Genomic DNA, 11,622 nt, shown 5'->3' with positions numbered 1-11,622 from the left:
TAGAATGGTTGGAGTCTGGAATTCGCTGCCGAGTTGGTGGTGGAGGAAAGGCTTGAAACTCTTTTAAAAAGAACCTAGATCTGCACCGTAATTGCTGTAAGCTACAAGGCTATGATCCTGTAGCTGAAAGGCAGATTAATAAGGGCACACAGCTGTCCTTAGACTGACATGGACACGATCGGCCGAATGGCCTCCTTTTTACGCTGTAACCTTTCTATGATTTCTATGATCCACTTTTCTGTCCTTCTCAGTAACCCTCGCTTCCCTTACTAATCAAGAATCGATCTATCTCAAATATCTTAAATATGCACAAGGACTATACCCCCAAAGCTCTCTCTGGCAAGGAGCGCCAAAAACTCTCATCCCTCTGAGAAATGATATGTTCCTCGCCTCAGTCTTAAAGTGGCACACATTTAATGTGAGACTATTCCCTCTCGTCCGAGACTCTCCCATGTGGGGAAACATCGTCTCAGAAGTTCCACAAAATTACAAGAAATATCCGTTTCAAACACAGAAACTCTTTCATACACATGTTCAGAGTCTACAAACAATCGGGGGGGATCTCGTAGAAACCTATAAAATTCTAACAGGACTCGTCTGGGTAGCTTCAGGAAGGATGTTCCCGATGGTGGGTGTGTCCAGAAACAGGGGTCACAGTCTGATGAGACGGGGGTAGACCATTTAGGACATAGCTTAGGAGAGGTTTCGACAGCCAGAGGGTGGCCGACCTGTGGATTTCGTTACCACAGGAATTTGTTCAGGCTAAAACATTGTATGTTTCCATGATGAAGGGGGGGGGGGGGGGGGGGGGGGGGGGTGCGGTGCGAAATTTGGCTATTGAGTAGGATGATCAGTCATAATCATAATGCATGCCGGAGCAGGCTTGAAGAGCCCAATGGCCTCCTTCTGCTCATTTTTTCTATGTTTCTATGTACGTTCAAAACGAATAAGGAACAGAAGTAGACCAATCGGCCCCTCGAGCCTGCTCCACATTCAATAAGATGATATAATGTAGCCCCCTCCTATCCCCGATAACCTTTCACGCGTGTGTTCATCAAGAATGTATCCAGTTCTGTCGTAAAAATATTCAAAGACTTTGCTTCCACTGTCTGTTGAGATAGCTGGTTCTACAGAATTGGGATAACTCACCGTTCCTGGCAACACCATCTTAAATCCCCTCATTCTCTATTCTGGGCACACGCTTACTGTGATGCGACCTAAACATGTTTTAAGTAGAGCAATAGAGGCATGGAGCAATAGAGCTGTACAACATAGCAAGAGTCCTTTCGGCCCATCGTTTCTCCGATTTTCATCAAGTATCTGTCTATCGTAATCAGATATTCCAGCACCGTGTATGTAGACTTGTCTGCTGTGACGTTTCTGATGATCATCTCAATGCTTATTAAATGCTCTGAGAGTTTATTAAATGTTCCCGCCTCTGCCACCATTTCTGTGAGCTCCAGATTCTCACCGCCATCTGGATGAAACAGTTTTTGCTGAATTCCTCGCTTAATTTAAATGTATGCCCCTTGATTACTGACCCGCCCAAAAAGACGTTTCGGTGCTCTGTCAGATTGGTCTGAGGAGTAGGCTGCTCTGGGTGAGGAGAGGGTAGGGGTGTGAGGAGAATGGGCCGACGCTGGTGGTGGGTTTTTCTCAGGGACTGCAGTTCAGCCAGTAATGTCTGCGCTGGTGTACCACACCCATCCCACCACCGCACAACCCTCAACCCTCTCCCCCCGCCACCCCCCACCATCCCGACTTCCGCCACTCCAGGGAGCCGATTGCACCATGTGATGGAATGGCCATCTCGCCTACTTGGCTCATCCAGATGGACGGTGGAAAGTGCTACCATGGGCAGGGGTCAGATGCTGTAGAACAGTGCAGAACACCAGAGCTCATCGCAGAGCTCGTTGTCGTCATCCTTCATCACATGGACCAGCTCCGCCTTACTGCCAATATAGGGTCCCCACCCTTATACGGCGGGTATGTATCACGGATGGGGTTGCAGGAGAGGGGTGGGGGGCTTTGGGGAGTGTTGGTTTGGGATACGGTGTCTGTCCCTCTGTCCAGAAGCCCCCTAGTCTGTAAATCTGGTGGTGATCAGAACGTCCCTGAGGCGTTGACCTTGGTGCACACAGTGTGCGGCCTCACGTGTCTGCCTCGGCCCCATGTCCTGGCTATCCTCGCCCTCACCTGCAATCTCGTCGGACGTTGCCTGGCGTTTATCCTTCCCTCCAGCACGTCGTCCCTCTGCTATGCGATATTGTGGAGGACGCAGCAGGACACCACGAGGCAGGCGACACTCTCAGTATCATACTGGAGGCACCTCAACCACATCTTCAGGATGTAGAAGCACTGCTCAACCATGCCACTGCAACTTGCTTGGGTGTCAGTAGAGCGGGTTGGTGGCCTTCGTTTAGGTGTCATCAGCCACGACTGCGGCAGACAACCTCTGTCACCCAGAGGCACTTTGAAGACGCTAGGAATCGCCGCATGTGCCAGGATAAAGGCTGATTTATTCCCTGTAAGAACACTATTCTCGACACCCTATGCTGCTCTATGTCATGTATTTGCTTTGCATGGCCCTTGTTCCGGACTGTAACCAATCACTATTTGCCGATTATTCTTTCTGTCTATCGTGTACGTAATGTGTATGTTTCTTTGGTCACTGTAAACTATTTTCCACTGTATTTCGGTACATGTGATAATAAATCAATCAATCAATCAAAATCATTCAATCATGCGCACTGCCTGTGCATCGGGCACAGACGTGCATAATGCGCACCTGATGATCACACTCCAGCTGCACCTTCATCGAATGGAACCCCTTTCGGGTTGTGAAGGTCATCTGCAGATGCTCGGAGGGCCACATGCATTCCGTCGATCAGTGCTGACGAGGCATCGGAGAAATGTAATTTGGCGTGAAACTGGCGCCCTCCACGATTTTGGCGTCAGAACCCATTCTCCACCCAATTACATTTGTCAATTTCGGCATCAGCCGACGGAGAATCCCGCTGCTTAGATTTCAGCAGTTAAATCACTGGACACAGGATTCCGAGCCTTTGACCTACTCTGGTAGCCACAGTATTCATATGGCTTTTCCAGCTCAGTTTCTGGTAGATAGTGGGAGATTCAGCAGTAATAATGCATTTGATTGTCAAGGGGCGTTTTAGCATGTTGTTCCCAGGAATGGACAGTTGGAACTACGAGCAAAGATGACAGAGGTTGCTTGTGTTGTTTCCAATAGATGAAGTTGAGGGCAGATTGTATTGAAGTGTAAACCAATACGGGTCAAAATAGAAGGAATATTAATGACTGGGCCAATAACATGAAAACACAGATTTAATGCAGTTCATCGATGCATGGTGGGGTGGGGTGGGGGGGGGGGAATCGGGGGGTGGGTGGCGGGGTGAGGGAGGTATCTTGTTTTCTCAAACACAATGTGATAGGTGTCTGGACCTCACGTTCCGAAAATGCGATAGAGCTGTAAACCTTGGCAAATTATATTAAGGAGAACAATGTTACCATTGATACAGACATGTAGGAAAGCAACCCACTTAGCTGCTAACCACAACCTACAAGGTGGGATATTTCAGTCACAATGGCCGATTGGAAGCCTGGCGTTCCGGAAAAAGTTTGATGTTTCTATTTTCATGTTTGTAACCTTACCAAGGGGCAGTCAGTCTGGTGTGGTAACTTTATGTTGTCAGCAACTTCAACATCTGCCAGTTGAATAGCATAAAACAGACTGAAATAAAGGGTAATCATTGAAACTAACTGATATTAGCCAAGTGACATGCCCGTTTATTGTTTCTTCCAGTTTGGACATACGTATGACATGGTCGATTTGACAGATTTAAACAGATCTCATGAACGATGGGAAAGGGAGCCTTCCCTTTACGCGAGTATTAAATAGAAGCTGGCTCAAGATTGTTGAAGTTACCCTGCTCATGGTTGTAGTAAATTCTCACAAACGCTTCTGCTTCTCAAGTGTATTATTTTGGAGCTCCTTTCTAACTCGCGTCTACCGGTCAACAATATACTTTAACATTAATTAGCAACTATTTTATGCACGCTCATTTGTGCGGATTTATCTCCGTTGCTGTTTTTCCGGGCGATCAACAGTCTCTCGCTATTGGCATAATTTGTTTATTACAGCTGAGAGCATTGTTTTTCTTGTTCCTGCCCCAGGCATGGCCGCCAGGTGAATGTTTGGGGCCACTAAGTGTCAGGTCTTTAGCTGGTTTGCACTCTGTCATTCAGTAAAGTGGTTTCCAAAAGGACGTGGTTTGTGTGTTTCTTTGGACAACTGACATGTATTTTATATTATTGTATTTTGCCTGCCAGAGATCCCGTCCCCTCTCCCCTTCCCTCCAATCGTCGCCTCTCCTATTCCAGAGTGTGTAACCTTTGGCCAAACAGAACCTCTGCTCCATACCCCGTTCAGCAACTGTTGTCGCTGAAGATTGGGATTTCACTTTTAGATGCTGGTGTCAAAATCGTTCCTTGGATTCACCCCCCCCCCCCACCTCGCCCCTATTTCTGTAGCCTTCTCCTGTGCAACAGTTCCTGTTGAGCAGTCCAGATAAGTTCTCCACTCCTGTACCTCTCGAATTTAAATAACCACCATTTCAGCGCTGTAGTTTAGAAGAGTGAGAGACAACTTGATTGAAAAGTATGGAATCGCGCAAAGTCTTTATGGGGGGATGTGGGAGAATATGGAAGGCGGGGGGTGGTTACGGTTTGAAAATAGAGGGTCGCTCATTTAAAAGAGTGAAGAGGCGATTTTCTTCTCTCGCTTAAAGGGTGATGAGTCTGAAAACATCCTATAAAAGCGGTGGAAGTAAAGTTATTGAATATTTTTAAGGCAGGGATGGTTATATCCTTGCCAAGCAAGTGGGTAATAGGTTATTGAGAGTAGGCGGAGTGCAATATTGAGGTTGTTAACAGGTCAGCCATGAAGTTTTTTGAATACGGAGCTGGTTCCAAGGCTGAATGACCCACTCAGGCTCGATACTAGATGTTCGGCCAAGCATCACCCACCTAGACTCTGAACACTAACTCCCTTCACAGTTACCATTAACCCGCAGAGACACTTCCTCCTTTACCATGCATTTTAAAGATAGCTCTTCTTGATGTGATATGTGACTTTGTGGATGACTCGAAAATTGGTCGTGTGATAAAGAGCAAGGACAAAAACCCTACATTACAGGACGTTATAGACGGGATGGCCAGGAGGCCAGAACAGTGGCAAATGTGGTTTCTCCATGAAAAGTATGAAGCGATGCATTTTGGGAGAACTATCAATTAATGGTAAGACGCTAGGAACTGGAGAGGATGGAGATACCTTGGGCTGCATGTCTCTCCATCACTGAAGGTAACAGGGCAGGTAGTTAAGGTGTTTAACAGGGCTTATAGAACACTGGTGTTTATTTGCGTGGATGTAGAACTCGAGGGAAGGGGTGTTGCTATGAAACTTTATAAAACACTCGTTAGGCCACAGCTGTGGCAGTTCTGGTCGCAATTCTACAGGAAGGATATGATTGTGCTGGAAATGGTGGAGAAGAAATTCCCCAGGATGTTGCATCGTTTCAGCCATGAAGAGAGATTGCTTAGGATGTAGTTGTTTTCCCGAGAAAGCCGAGGTGGTCCTGATTGCGGGGTACACAATTATACAGGACGTAGATAGGGTAGATAGGAACAACCTCTACCCCTTTGTAGAGGGGCAATAACCAATGCATGGTAAGGAGAAACAGATTTAGAGAGGATTTTAGGAAATAATTCAGAGGGTGGTGAGAATGTGGGACTCACTGCATGAAAGAATGATAGCAGCGGGAGGCAGCACCCGAAACGCCACAGGAGCCAAGGCTACGATCAAGCTCCAGAAAATAGGATGAGAATAGTAAGATGCATGCTGGCCGGAGCAGAGACCAGGCCAAAGTGCCTCTTTCTGTGCTGTATGACTCTATAATAGTTTAGCCACAATTTGTTTCGGTGACTGTACCCTTTCCTTAACTGTGTGAGCTGCAACGATGCCGGGAACCCCGGGGATAGGTGAGTCTTTAAATATGGACTCTTCTCATGCATAAACCGCAACGCATTTGGGTTTGCTTCAGCAGTCTCTATTTCCCAATGTCTCAAAATGCCTTCGTAAACCTATTAGGCCTCCTCTGTATTTACTCTCTTCAGATATTTCATAAAAGCATAGAATCCCTCAGTGCAGAAGGGGACCATTCGGCCCATCAACTCTGCACCGACCCTCTGAAGGCCCAACCCCCATCCTACCCCCGTGAACCCACTTGGGGCAATTCAGCGTGGCCAATCAACCTGACCTCCACATTTTTGGACTGTGGGAGGAAACCGAAACTCACGCAGACACGGGGCGAGTGTGAAAATTCCACAATGTGCCGCCCTTACAACCTCTTCTGTTTTTTAAAGAAACTATTTTTATTCTCCTTTTTCACATTTTCTCCCAAATTTGCACCCATCAACAATAAACAATAAGCAGTAACAAATAAAATCTCAATCCCCATATCAATAACAACTAACTCATCCTCCCACCAAATCCCCAAACATTAGCTCGCATGTTAACATAAACAAATAACTCAAAGGAATCAGGTATCACCCATAGTCGTCATTAACACATTCTGTCCCCCTCCCCCCAACCCTCCCAACCGCCCCTCCCAACTAATGTTCGATGTTATCCAGTTCTTGAAAGTGCATAATGAATAACGCCCATGAATTGTAGAACTCCTCCATCCTCCCTTCAGTTCAAACTTAACCTTCTCAAGAGTCACGCCAGGATACAGGGTGTAGAGGTTGCTCTCCAACCTATCAGGATCCGCCTTCGGGTGATCAATGAGGCGAAGGCTGCAACATCTGCCTCCGCACCAGTTTACAACCCTGGCTAGTCCGACACCCAGAATATGGCCTCCTGAGGGCCCGGGTCCAGTTTTACGTGCACCACATTAGAGATTACCCTAAAAACCTGCTGCCAGTAATCCTCCAGCTTTGGACAGGACCAAAACATATGAACGTTATTTGCGCCCGCCCACCCCCCCCCCCCCTAACTTTGACACACATCTACCCCTTAAAGAGCCGGATCATCCTCGCCCTTTTGACGTGTGCCCGGTGTATCACCTTCAGCTGTATCAGCCTCAACTCGCGCAAAAGGTGGAAGCGTTTACTGTCCGGAGCACCTCACACAAGAACCCCTCCTCCATACCCTCTCCCAAGTATTCCTCCCCCTTTGCTTTGATCCCTTCCAGTGGTGCCTTCTCCTCTTCCAAAATAGCCCCGTGAACCGCTGAATACCCCCTTCTCCAGTCCCCCTGTCGTTAGCACCTCCTCCAGCAATGTGGCCGGCTCCACCGGGAAGGTCTGTATCTTCTTTCTGGCAAAGCCTCGAACCTGCATGTATCTAAACATTTCCCCCTGCTCCAACTCATACTTCGTTTCTAGATCCTTCAATCCTTCAAAACATCCCCGAAGAAATTGATCTTTTAGTGTCTTAATCCCCTTATCCTGCCATTTCCGTCCCACTTCCCTGGCTCAAATCTGTGGTTCCCCTGAATCGGCATTTCCCTTGACTGGACCTGACTTTGCAGGAAAATCGGTAGGCATTGAGAAATAAACAAGAATCGCGGCAACACGTTCATTTTCACAGCCTGCACACAACCCGGCAGTGACAATGCGGGACCATCCCACTTTGCCAGATGAGCTTTCACTCTCCGCACCATAGGAGAAATGTTTTAGCTGCGGAGTCCCCCATGCAATCTCGGGCAACCTGCACCCCCAGGTATCTAAAGTGAGTCCCTGCCCTACGGAATAGCAGCTCCCCACCCATGCCCTCACCCCCGGGCGAGACACCACAAAATATTCACTCGTCTAGATTTAGTTGGTACTCCAAGAAAGACCCAAACACCCGAAGCAGCTCCAATATTCCCCCTATCGACACAGTCGGTTCCGACACGCATAACGGCATGTAATCGGCATATAAGGACACCCTATGCTCTATCCCACCCCCGCACTATCTCTTTCCATACCCCGAACTTCTTAATGCAATGGCCCAATCGCGAGTGCAAACAGAAGGTGGAGACATAGGACATTCCTGCCACGTCCCACAGTGGAGAGAAAAGCATCTCGAGCTGATGTTATTTGTGCGGACACTCGCTCTTGGCTCCTTATATGGTAGCTTTGTGCAGTCAACAAATCTTGGTCCAATCCCAAACGGCTCCAGAACTGCCATTAAGTACCCCCATTCTACCCGGTCAATAGCTTTCTCGGTGTCCAATGCCAGAACCACCTGTTTCCTTCCGATCCGCCGGGACCATAATCACGTTCAATACTCTGCTAACGTTTTAAAATAGCTGAGTCCCTTTCACGAACCCTGTCTTACCTTTTGTTGTCACCTTCGGGAAGCACTCCTCCAGCCCACCCGCCAGTGCCGTCGCCAAAACTTTTGTGACCATGTTTAAAAGTGATATGGGTACGAACCACACTCCATCTAATCCATATCTTTTTTAATCAACAGGGAAATCAACCACTGCCCCTAGGTTTGTGGTAATACCCCCTTCCCTATCGCCTCCTCAAACATACCCACCATCAGGGGTGCCAGCTTAATCTTCAATTTGTATAATATTCCACCCAAAACCCATCCGGCCCTATCACCTTCCCCAACTGCATCCTCCCAATTACATATTTTATCTCCTGCGCTACTATCGCTCCTTCTAATGCAGCCCTGTCCCCCTCCCCTAACCTCGGGTACTAGAACTCCATCCAGATATTCATGCCTCTCCCGGTCTCCCCGAGGTGGCTCTGACCTGTACAACCTCCCATAAAACTCCTCAAAGACCTCGTTAATGAAACACCTTCTTCGCAAATTCCACATTGTCCCAATTGGGACCGTATACACTTACTGGCGTCACTAACCTCCCCTTCAGCGTCCCTGTCACAACGACATATCTACCCCACTGATTTGCAATTACCTTCTCCATTTGGAAGCGCACTATTTTGCTGACTATTACCGCTAACCCTCGAGCCCATCTGTTAAATCCAGAGTGAAACACCTGACTAACCCAGCCCTTTTAAGTCTCACCTGGTCCTTCACTCCCAAATGAGTCTCCTGCAGCATTGCTACAAACGTTTAAGATGCGCAAGCTCCTAACCACCTCACGTTCCACCTGACTGTTCTAACTGGTCGTATTTTACCCCCCTTATTATCCACCATCATCATACTACCGGGCCCAGCCCCATGAGGCTGACTCGCCCCAATCCATTATTAACATCGAACCTCTTCCACCTCCCAGAATCCCCCCTGCACTTCCTCTCCCAGTATCTATCCCTCCCCCCCCTTGTTCGCCTCGTTGTCCCACTTTTCCTTAACGAAACTTTTACCATTAATATATTGGTGAAACATCTTTGGGTTTTCTTTAACTTTACTTGCTCATCTTTGTTGCATTCCCTCTGTTTGATTTCCTTATTTGCTTTTTAACATCGTCCACGTACTTTCTACACTCATCTGGACTATCTGCCGTGCCTAGTTCTTCATATCTATCGTATGCTTTATTTTTCTGTTTGATCTTTCCCTGTATTTCTCTGGACAACGGGGAGGGGGTGGGGGGGGGGGGTTAGATTTGGCAAAGACACTTTCACTGAATCTAACTGACTTGAGATCACTATCGTTGATATCGTTATCTACTGTCATTTCACCCACTTGCCCTTCTTCGTCCCCAAGACGAGGTCTAAAATTCATCTTCCCCATTGGGTTTGTCACTAATTGGGTGAAAAAAAATTCATTGACACTGCATTTTATTTCTTCCTCAGTTTCCCTTATATTGTTTACTTGCAGTTGATATTGGGATAGTTAATGTCTCCGACTATTCATGCCCTCTTGCTGTGATAGGCAGAATTATGTAAGCATATTTGCTCTTCTATCTCCCTTTCACTATTTGGTGGTCTGTAGTTTACTCCCAGTAGTGTGACTGCCCTTTTATTTTCTACGATAACCCACTTAAGACTCGCTTCATGACCCGTTTAGTCTATCATCCCTTCTCACAACAGGAATGGATTATTTAATCATTAGTGCAACTCCCCTCCTTTTTCCTCTCCCCCCACCTCTGTCGTGCCTGAAAACTCTCTATCCAGAGATATTGAGTTGCAAACTTTGTCCGTCCTTTTGCCAGGGTACAACCCATCCAGTTTATGTTGGTCCCACCTACCGCAGAACCGGTGCCAGTCTCTCCAGAAATTGAATCCCTCCCAGCTGCACCCTTTCTCCTGCTACGCATTCATCTCATGTATCCTGTTATTCCAGCTCTGTCCAGAGCGGGGAATTAGGAATAATCCTGAGATTGCTAGATTTGAGGTCCTGCATTTTTGTTTATCTCCTAACCTCCTATACTCGGTTTGCAGCTCCCCATTCTTTAGTTTACCGATGTCGTTGGTACAAATGTGAACCACGAACAGTGGCTGTTCACTGTTCCTCCCCAGAATGCCCTGCAGCCTTCCCGTGACATCCTGGACCCTGGCAACGGGGAGGCAACATACCACCCTTGATTCACATTTGCTACCATAGGAGCGTCTGACTGTGTCCCTAACTATTGAACCCCCTATCATTATAGGCCTGCCACTTGTTTTTCTCCCGCCCATCTGAGCAGCAGAGCCACCCACAGTGCTGTGGATATGTCTGTTGCTGCTTTCCCCGGAGAGGCTATTTCCCCCCAACAGAATCCAAAGCGGCCCATCTCTTTGTGAGGGGGATGACCACAGGGGACGCATGCACTACCTTCCTGAGTCTTTTACTGTTCATGATGTTAGAACCTCTCCTTTCAAATAAATCTTCTTCCCATATGTCACAAAGTCTTTAATGAAAGGCAAAAAAAAAGACGCGATGCGATTTTGTGACGAATGTAAACATTTCCCGACTCTCATTTTGACATCTTTGAAGCAATTAACATAGTTGAGGTTGCTCCTGCTACCCGCCTCTGATGTATCCCTCTTGGTGGAATTCCATTTACCTGGTTCCATTCTTTGTATGGAATTATTTTCACTGTCCCGTGCAAATACTGCACCTTTAACATCCTTGGGCCAAAGATAACATTCCTTTCCACTTCTCTATCTCATCTATCTTCTGCACCTTGGCGACAACATCTTAAAGCAGATCGTGCTTTACTACATACTGATAGCACTCAGAATAACAGCAGCACAATCTCTCAGGAATACTCTCCCATATGCCTCCGCAGTGCATGATCACATACAAACCATTCAGTTTTATCGTCGCTATTTGAACTTTTAATTACGAAAGAGAAAAAATGCTGGAAAATCTCAGCAAGTCTGGCAGCATCTGTGAGGAGAGAAAAGAGCTAACGTGTCGAGTCCGATTACTCTTTGTCAAAGCTAACAGACAGAGAAAGTGCGAAATATTTATACTGTGGAGTGAGAAAGAAGCAGATATCACCCATACCCTGATATTTAACAAAACCTACAACAGTCCAGTATTCTAATAGGTTTTGTGATATTTTTCTCAATTCAATATAACTTGAAATTAACTTCAAAGTTTGCTCGATTTTGAAGGGTGTTTTTAAACTGTGTTGCTGCTGCAAATTATTTCTGAATCTG

The sequence above is a fragment of the Scyliorhinus canicula genome, chromosome 20 (genome assembly GCF_902713615.1).
Source record: "Scyliorhinus canicula chromosome 20, sScyCan1.1, whole genome shotgun sequence".
NCBI lineage: Eukaryota > Metazoa > Chordata > Chondrichthyes > Carcharhiniformes > Scyliorhinidae > Scyliorhinus > Scyliorhinus canicula.
This window is presented reverse-complemented; position numbering follows the sequence as displayed.